General features: G+C 39.3%; 1 pseudogene across 1 annotated transcript; it reads right to left on the bottom strand.

Moving 5' to 3' along the window:
* Positions 1-2,243: 2,243 nt before the first annotated feature.
* On the bottom strand, positions 2,244-5,298 carry LOC148319798 (uncharacterized; annotated as a pseudogene). The gene is made up of 7 exons (XR_015839607.1): positions 5,278-5,298; positions 5,114-5,193; positions 4,820-4,891; positions 4,008-4,130; positions 3,719-3,815; positions 2,741-2,844; positions 2,244-2,635 (listed from the first exon to the last, which is right to left on the bottom strand). The product of XR_015839607.1 is annotated as an uncharacterized LOC148319798 (transcript).
* Between the last annotated feature and the right edge of the window lie 4,955 nt (positions 5,299-10,253).

Genomic DNA, 10,253 nt, shown 5'->3' with positions numbered 1-10,253 from the left:
TAATATTCCCTTTATTAGTCCCACAATGGGGAAATTCGAGATTCGAACCGAGGCCTCCTGGGGGGACTGGGTCCTGAACGCGGCGCCTTAGACCACTCGGCCATCCTAGAAGGAAGGCCTCTGTCATCACCTGTTTGAAATCAGGATATGACAGAAGGTGTTTGACAGGAAGGCGAATTGTGTTGGTACAAGCGCTAACACGAGGATAGCAAACCGTGTGCTGCCCAAACTGAATATCACGTGCGTGCAGGAATTCAACAGATATTTTGAAGTTCCTCTTCTCTTCAGGTCGAAGAGGAATATGTCCCTGTCCAGTAATCCACTGCTGGAATGTGCTTGGGGAGAGGTGACTTGTCGGCTCGCCCACCTCTGGATGTTCACCTTTTCAGAGACAGATGAATAAAATAAATGTCAATAAAATAGACAATTTGGAACTCTAATATCTGACAAAAGTGGCATCACAATGTTAACAATCTACATGACCAATGAACAATGTGTTAGAGAAAGTAAGTACATGTAGAATTTACGAGAACAAAGCTATAGAAGAAAGGAAATTACCCGCTTCCAGCTCCTGTAAAAAGTCCTGAAGATGGTTCACAATTGTCATTTCTACCTGCTCTTTGTTTGATCCCTTTTCACTAAGTTCTGGGTGGCATGCCCCAAAAACAAAGTCAGAATCAGCCTGAAACAAAGAATTTTGAGAGTTAATCCTAGAAGTGAAAGTGTTTCACACGATAATTAATTGATTAAAAGAGCAAGTGGCACTGATGACAATAGCCAGTGAATGAGGAAAATAAATTGTCAAACAAATCAAAAACTGTCAGCAGATAGTAGTGGAGATGGGAAAGGAGAGAGAAGCAAAGCAATTAAAATAAAAAAAAAAGTTATGTTTTCTTGTTGGTATACACAGACTAGACTGCCAAAAAGCTGACACAAGTAAATGTCCCTGATAATGAAAATTAAAATCAGAAAATATAGGCAGGTGGCAGTACAAACATCGATAGATATATTCACAACCTTACTTTTAGTGAATTGGTCACAGTGATAATTGAGGTGGATTACCGTTACTTTTATATGACAATACAATTATTGTGATTTTTTTAATTTATTTTTTTCAATGTCAATATTAATTTCCAATTGGTACTTGATAGTAACATCACATCATGTATTTATTTACATAGCGCTTTCACAATAGTTGCAGCTGGAACAAAGCGCTTTACATATTTAACATAAACATAAGTACAGTGAACCCTCGGTTATCGCGGTTAATGGGGACCGAGACCACCCGCGAAAACTGAAAATCCGCGAAGTAGCGGCGCACCTTCAAAAATGCTTAAAAAAAATATACAATATATATAATAAATATATATATATATATATATACATACGGGTAGAGCGAGAGAGAGAGAGAGAGTGAAATTCATGTTATAACAAAAAAAACTAATTATTATTAAAACGTATTATTTTTTTATTCCCCAGCCATTCTTTTTGTATTTATTTAATTACTCCGACTTTTACCTGCTGGTACGCCGTCCGGTGTGCCCTGTGAAATGAAAGGTGGCATTCTTTATTTATTTATTTATTTATTCATTTATTCATTCATAACTGACAGCCTCGCGCTCCGCTCGTACCCGAGCGGAAGAGGTGCTCCTATTCGGCTTAACTGTGACACACGCCCGCCCTCCTCCCCCGGAGCTTCCATTCGGTTAAACTTAGGGGCCGCTTGGAACCGCCCGTGCCCGGGGAAGGTGCTCCTCTACGGCTTACTGTGACGCGAGCATGCCCTCCTCCTCCGGAGCTTCCATTCGGTTAAACTTAGGGGCCGCTTGGCACCGCCCGTGCCCGGGGAAGGTGCTCCTCTACGGCTTAACTGCCACGCACGCCGGCCAGAGCTCTGGTACGGTCCGAACCGCGCGAAACGTCGCCACCAATCGTGTCCGGGGGAACGTGCTCTTCTTCGTCCACTCTCCTCTTCGCCCACACTCTTCTTCGGCGCACGCCGGCCGTCTAACCGCTCCAGCGCCCCGTCGTGCCGTTCGGCGAAACTATAATGCCCCTGAATATTTTTTAGACCCGCGAAGCACTGAACCCGCGAAAGGTGAACCGCGAAGTAGCGAGGGTTCACTGTATTCAACACAGAACACACGCAGCAGTAACATATGCACAGTTAAAACTGAAATCAATACAGTGTATTGAAGATTCAAGATACTTTATGAACCAGTTGTTTGTGTTTATTGGGCCCTTTAGATGGCACTCTGTTCAACCTGGGGCTGAAAGCACTCTGGCTTGCCTTACTTTGTTACAGCTGTAGCTGTAGTGACACTACACCCTGTACTGTATGCGCTATATCAATAAAATTGGATTGCATCGACCCCTTTCTTTAAACCAACAGTACCATCTGGATGAGTCAAAAAGTAAAACAACTGGTCAATGAAACTGAATTTTCCAATCACTACAATACATCCCTACTAAAGCCGACTGTTGACTCGCCTTCACCTCCAGCCCAGGTACAAAGAGTGGCTGACAGATATCGGGGTATTGGCTCATTAGCTCATCGAGACCATATATTTTTAGACCCTCAGATAGCTGGGAGAGAAGCGGCAGCAGTCGAAGAACAGCATGTAGAACAACAGCTCTAAAATACAGAAGGAAAAAAAAATCTGTAAAATACAATGCAATAAATAAAACACATACTTACTATCCTAGAAAAGTATCAGTATAGCGGAAAAAACAATTATACAGAATAATTTCTTCTCTCCTTTCAGTTTTGACAGGTCCATTGTAGCCACAACTCACAATGTCGTCGGTCAGTTCGGTAATTGTAGCCTCTGTTGCGGATTCAACCTTGCAGGCAAACACGCACAGATAAGAAACACAAAATAACATTGAAACATTGACTTTCTGATAATTGGCTGGCAACCAGTTCAGGATGTCCCCCGCCTACTGTTTCTATTGTGCTAATCTCTTTTGGATTATTTTGTGTGTGTGCGCGTGTGTGGGTGTGTGGGCGGGTGTGTGTGTGTGTGTGTGTGTGTGTGCGCGCCCAGCAAATGACTAGTGGGCAATTCTTCTTTTCGAAAAATTTATGCCAAATATTGTCCATTAGTGACAGAAAATTTTAACTTTAAATTTGCCTCAGTGAACCGTTTTTATATATTTTTTGTCCTCAAGATGACATTCTTGGTTTAAATAAAGGTGTTTAACATATAGTGCACAGAAGTTAAACCCTTAAGACCTCTTACCAGGGAGATTAGTGATGTATACTGTGAATTGGAAATATCCTCTTTACAAATGCTCTGTATCTGGACCTCCCTGTCACACAAGTACTTATAGCACAAGAGGTGGTGGTCCACTTTGGGCCAAACTTACAGCCCATACTTCACCAGCACTCCTTCAAAGAAACAGTATGATTTAATAGTAAAAACATGTATTCAAAATAGGACTGGGTATACTACAAATGGTTTTGCTAGATATTTACATGAAAACCGATTAATGCTTTCTTTTTTCATCATCATATGTTTAAGGTGAACTGAGGATGAAATGTAAATCATTTTAAAAAGACCACGTGGACCGATTGGAGTCTGCACTTGGCTGGCGATGTCAGTGTAATACATAGCATGTAAAATTGTATTAAGACTTTAGTTTCAACCTACTGACCTAAAAATAACAACATTGATATGATAACATGTTATACAAATGTACAGTGTGCATTGCATACCTGAAATTATTTTGATCAAGATCTAACATGGAGTATTTGGGACATTTTCCGGTCTTGTCACCCTCAAACAGCTTCTGCTCAAGTCCTGCAACCATCTCTTTAAACACAAAGAATTTCAATGTACTGTATTTATCTAACCTCTGTCACTTATATTGCAAATTAAAAAATAGTCATAAAAATTTCAGTTATTTTTCAAAATATGTACCAGTGAGGAACTCTTTCCGTAGTGCCCCTTTATCAATGCCCGCCTCCCCAATGAACTTGATCTTTAACTGACAAGAAGGCGAACCCTTCTTTTGTCGCTTCCATTGAGAAAAGCCCCGTTCCACCATCTGGGATCTTGACACTGTGAGAAAAAAATTCTTCCTCCTTGTTAACAGCGGCCGAAATGGCCTGCAGAATGTCCCCAAGGCTAAAGAAGAAGTAAATTTTAGAATAGACAATTAGACAATATGGATTCACACTGTTGGAAAAACACGATATGACTGATATTTGATATGCAGACCTCCAGACTGACTGTTTTTATTAGGAGCACAGGACCCCCCAACCTGAAATTTTCAGGGCGCAAGGAGAAGATTTAGGGGCACGCTGTGAATTGACAGGCAAAGTATCTATTCATCACACTAATTTTCGCTGTAGTACTGATAAATGGACTGAACCATGGAGCATAACTTTGTCAGCTATCAACAATATTACTTATGTCTATGTATATATATATATATATATATATATATATATATATATATATATATCGAGAGAGAGAGAGATAGATATATATATCACGCAATTTACTGGTTGCACTGGTGCGAGTGGATGAACATTTTAAGTGAACTGTCAAATTTTAGGGGCTAAAAGCCAACATTTAGGGGCAGTCTGGAGCTCTGGATATGGGTGCAGATAATAGTGTATGTATCAATACTATTGAAATAATTATAGATTTGTGTTAGAGTATGCCTATGGATTTTCCTTCATCGGTTTTCCAACTTATTTATATATGAATCTTTAAGTTGGTTATTGTGTTTCATATTTCATATACTTTTTGCTGAAAAAGTTTAAAAACCATAGGTTGTTGACTGTTTAAGAGTTTAGTGGAATACAAACCAAGAAATGCCCATCTTGCATTTGGAAACAATGGTAATGAAGTCCGTGTTGCTGGAATACATATTTTCTGACCTGTGATGCAAAAGCGTGCAATAAATTCAGTACAAATGCCACATACAACGGTGAAGTTAAAATGTGGATTTCTGGGGAGTAATACATTTTGTTCTTATCAATAAAGACCGTCTTGGAACATCAATACATTAATTGATTGGTAGGAAGACAAATGCTTGGAGGGACATTGGTAAGATACAACAATGGACATTTTTTTTAAATTGTGTTGCAATATTCTGCTACCTTTCTCCACACTCGCTTGCATGTTCCTCAAGCTCGCTGGGAGGAAAATTTTTCCAGCATATCGGGCAAGCGGACTCCAACTGATACCACAATTACATACATTTAGCACAATAGGGTAGCGACAATAATCAGTAAAAATTTACAGCGAAAACAAACAAACATACCTTTTCAGTTGAGTTAAAAAACGGCACATCTTCTGTAGGCTATCAAGAAGAAAGATAAAATTTGGAAAAGAAAATATGTACCAATTATATTACCTTCCGATTTTTTTTTAAGTCTTCCACATCCGGTTTGGGGAGCATGTAATCCAGTTCTTTGTCGCTAATCTGATGAAGGAGTAGAACATTTTCATTTATTATATGGACACAGTCTCTGATGAAAGCAATGTTCACAATGATGAATCCTAAGGAAATATGGTTGAATCAAAACATTTTCCCTCGAGATATCCAGTAGAAAGCATAATCCAGGAAAGTTTTTATGAGTGTTGCGGAGCTATTTGTATTTTAAAGTGTTCTCCCAATATTATAAATTAAATGGGTTTCTACATACCTCCTGTGCATCAGTATTTGAAGGCTTACAATAATGTTTCAACATGCAGCGATAAGATAAGATGTCCTTTATTAGTCCCACAATGGGGAAATTTGAGAGTAGTATTTGTAATGGATAGCTGGTGTGACAGGAGTGGCACATTGGTTTCGGCATTTTGGCAAATGGCATGGCCTCAGGTGGAAGTGGTTCAGTGTCTAATTCTTCCTGTATTGGAGCAATATATAGGATACTCTTTCCGCCAGCGCATGCACTCTTCAGGATTTGTCCAGTGTATCCACTGTCATCAGGAGACACCATATGTAATTTTCTACATCCCCATCCTCCTAACCAGAAAAAATATTAAATAGATGAATTCTATTGAAATGTGATAGTTTTCATTGATTGTAATCCATATGATTTCTTAACAGCATTATATTGGCCACATGCTTAAGTTCTCTGTACCTGTTGCTTTGTATAACAGCCAGCCTCCTGATACTGTTTCGAGTTTTGGATACAGCTCTTTGAGGATTGAACATACCTATAAAAGAGTGTATGTATATATGTAATATATATATATATATGTATATATATATATATATATATACACACACACACGTAAACATATCAAAAATGTTGGCTCACTTCAACATGGGTGTAGTTCTCCTGTATCCTTGTGCACCTGCGTCCCAAACCAGCTTGCAGATGGAAAACTTCATCATTGGCTTTGGGAGTACGCTCAGTAAGGTAAAAGATAAAATGTCAGTTGTATCACTTTGGCCGGTGTGATCTGGTTGGAAGATCCTAGGCACCGGCGCTTTCCATGCTTTGCCTTGTGTCAGGTTTGCTCGCCGGTGGGCGAGGAGGTGGGTGGACCCAAAGAGCGAGGAAGCAGGGAAAAGGGTAAACTAAAGGGAATTTATTAAATTAATCAATGAGGACAAATAACATGGCGTGGACAAAAACAAACGTGGCAGGGTGCAAAATGACTATGACGAACTAAACTTGACTAAACAGAACAAAAACCGAGGAACGAAAACAGTGACAAAAACTAGGGACAAGAGCGGGAGCAAGAACGGGAGCGAAGCGAGAACATGAGCGTGAACGAGATCAGGGAGCGGTCGTGACAGTCCAAATGAAGCAGCAGGAGTAATGTTCCGACAATGGGTTGTCGGAGTGAGGTGTTTAAATAGTCCAGTCAATAGGGGAGCAGATGGGAATCAGGTGTGTTGATGATAACGGGGAACAGGTGCGTGGCTGGTGAGACAGAGTGCTGGGGGGAAACGCCCTACTCAGCTGACAAACATAAACAAAAGTGCACATGGTAGGAAAGTGACAAAAACAATAACAAAAGCACATGCAGACGAAAACAATGACAAAAACCCCTGTCATGCCCGACGCGGATCATGACACCTTGGGTCCAAAAAGGGCAGGAAAAGACCTGTAATTTATGATAATGTTATAATTTGACAATACATAACATACCGTGAAGGGTATATCACTAACTCCAGTCTCTAAAGAAAAAAAATGAATACTGGAGAACATGTCACTCTGACAAATAAAACAAATTCAGTGATGGACCTTGTCATTTCTGTGTTGACATTCGGTTTGAGATTCCTCCCTCTCTCCTGACTCCTTCCTGGTCTGCTCGAATGACACCATGTTTGGAAGATGTAGCACATTGTGTGAAGCTGAGTCATCAATATTTAATGAACGGGACAACATATTTCAGAAGTCAAAGACAACAAGACAACACCTTGGAAAATCTTGGGCAGATTCCTGTTGGGTACTTGGCCGAAAAGGGGTGACTCTGTGTTGGGAACTGGATCCAGCAGAGTCAGGGGAAGGAGTAATATTTGTGAGCAAATGTAGGAGGTGTCTTGCGGAATTAATTACTTCGGCGTTACCACCCTGTCAATAATACAAGAACGCAGTACTTTGTTAGAATAGCTTTCAAATCATATATTGTACCTTGAAGACCCAGTAATTGTTAGCTGCGATAATTAATTATGGTCAAAGAACTCACTAATATAAATATGAAAACGTGTTTTAAAGTCCAAGTAATACACAGTAACGCCTACAATAAACTTTACATGCCACCTGACACGTTTGATAATATAAGTGGTGTAAGGGCAGCTTATACGGTACTACGGAGAAAGCAAGTTGATGGAAAAATTATGGATTACTAATTATGATAACTTGTTATTTCAGATCACACATCACACCCTAAAGTAGTGTCATCCACAGTAAACCAACATAGAATTGTGATCCTCAATCCCCCATTCATAATAACAATGTTCGCTACCTCTTTTTTTAAATTTGCAGCAAATTACTTGACTGCGCTATTAACCATGAAGGAAATATGGTCAATTCAGGAAATGCTTCCACATTTATGGAAAAAATGTTATATGCACATTCTGCGGTGGTGGTGGTGGGAGAGTGTGTTAACGACAACAGTAATGTTATTTATTGTACGATACCCACTTAACATTTCTACAGGCCTAACTATGCAGTGATTATTTTACTCGCCAGGACATGCACTGACATTATACACGCATTATTTATTTAAACATTATCTTGCAGGACTAAATCCATGTAAAGTTAATACAGTCTATCTATTATTGGCATAGCATAATAGTTGTCTGGGTGTACCATTGATGGATTAAGGATTATCCTAAAATTCATGTAATTTATCTAAAAGCAATATTAGAACCACGTGTCTTGTTAAATATCTGTGTCGTTTAGAATATAACTCCACAGTAATCAATTTAATTTCATGTTATTTATACTAATAATAATGCAAAGTTTACAAGGTAATCCTATAACCTTTATACTCGTTCGTATGACGATTAAAATACGTGATACTTAGAGGTACAAGAGATTGTTGAAACATGTGGAAAATTACCCTTACCGTATTTATCCCTGCATCATCCATGGTAATGCAAAATAGTTTCTGCGTCAGCTCTGCGAAGTGAGCGCCTTTCGAAATTCGTGCAATGGCGGTTGGCAGAACTCATGACGCAGTTTCGAGCCTTCCAAAAGAAGTTGCTGTTTGGCCGAAAAGAAGATCGACGTACCTGGAATCCATTGCTTATCTTAGAGGCACCCCTGTGGCCTGATATTTGTGCCACTAGAAACTGAATATTTGAATTGAAGACTGAATATTTGAATTGAAGACTGGATATTTGAATTAAAAACTGAATATTTGAATTAAAAACTGAATTATTGAATTGAAAACTGAATTATTGAATTACATGAATTGTAAATGGAAAATTGTGATTAAAATAAACAATACATATACAATTGTTGTTATTCAATAATTCAGTTTTCAATTCAAATATTCAGTCTTCAATTCAAATATTCAGTCTTCAATTCAAATATTCAGTTTCTAGTGGCACAAATATCAGCCCATAGTCAACGCGCAAGTGCCACCGCTTAAAATGCATCTGACTAACTAACGTAAAATAAAGCTCAGATGTTCCAGTAGGTTTTCTCTGGCATTTGATTTGTTTTTGCTTCGAGGCAGAAGCCTTAAGGTTTTGTGCTAATAATGACTGCTATTTGAAACTGTTCATAATTCTTTCTACTTTCCCTGAGACACCAGTTACAACTGAAGAAAAAAACACATCTAAGGTTGATGCTGCCACCACATTACTTCAATGTAGGAAGGGTGTTCTTTCGGTGAGGAGCAGTGTGGCCTTTGTGCCAAGCTTACTTTTTGGTATTTTGGCCCCACAAAAAAATCTGCCTTGGTTTTAAAATTTTATAAAAACACACCAAAAGTAAAAATGCATTATCGTCCAATGAAACTAAGGTTTTCAACAGGAAATACCTTTCTTTCTAAGCTCTAATACAGTAAGTGTCTTTCACCATTGCAAAGTCTTTTTCATACTCATTCATGCTGTCTCATTCCGTATTCCTGCTGTAAAGAGAGAAAATCCACCACAATGACCCCCCCCAAACTCTCCGTCAACCTAAGTCCTTTCTTAATAAAGCTAAAGTATGATAATAGCCCCCAGGTTGCCATAGAAATGAGACTGGGCCCCCGTATGTGATTGTGGACCTGAAGGAAAACCCATTTCTTCGCTTCCCCCCATTCCCTTCCCATCCACCCCACCCCCACTGTGGGCCCACTGCACTTTGCCTGCATCTTTTAACCCTTTTCCCCTTACTAAGCAGTTCTGCCTTCGTCAGGGCTTGCGTCCACCTTCCCCTGTTTGATGATAGAATGAATTCTAAAAGACTCGGGTAGAATTTCAATCCTCAGTGTTTATTTGCACATCACAGAAACACTGAGTGCGGTCAGGAGCTAAATCCTCAGAGGTGGTCAGTTGCTGATCTGCTATGAATGTCGACACAAAGGTAACATTACTCAAGAAGAGTCTGAGGATGAGGAGGGATTCAACACTCAGGGGGCGATTAAGCTTTATTTTTGGTACAAATCCTTTCAACTTGAATGTGTTTGATGTGATAGGGCATTGCGTATTTGTGCTTTTGTAAAAATACATGATCCAAACATTATTCAAGCTTCCTGCTTCTAACTCTAAATGTCACGCATACTTATTTGGTAAGCTGGGGTATGCGGCAATGTTGTTCCAACTATGAATACAAAAAC

This window comes from Idiotropiscis lumnitzeri, chromosome 17, assembly GCF_059441095.1.
Source record: "Idiotropiscis lumnitzeri isolate Australia: NSW breed Sydney's pygmy pipehorse chromosome 17, RoL_Ilum_1.0, whole genome shotgun sequence".
Lineage (NCBI taxonomy): Eukaryota > Metazoa > Chordata > Actinopteri > Syngnathiformes > Syngnathidae > Idiotropiscis > Idiotropiscis lumnitzeri.
Note: the sequence above shows the minus strand (reverse complement) of the source record. Positions and strands in the feature narration are given on the sequence as shown.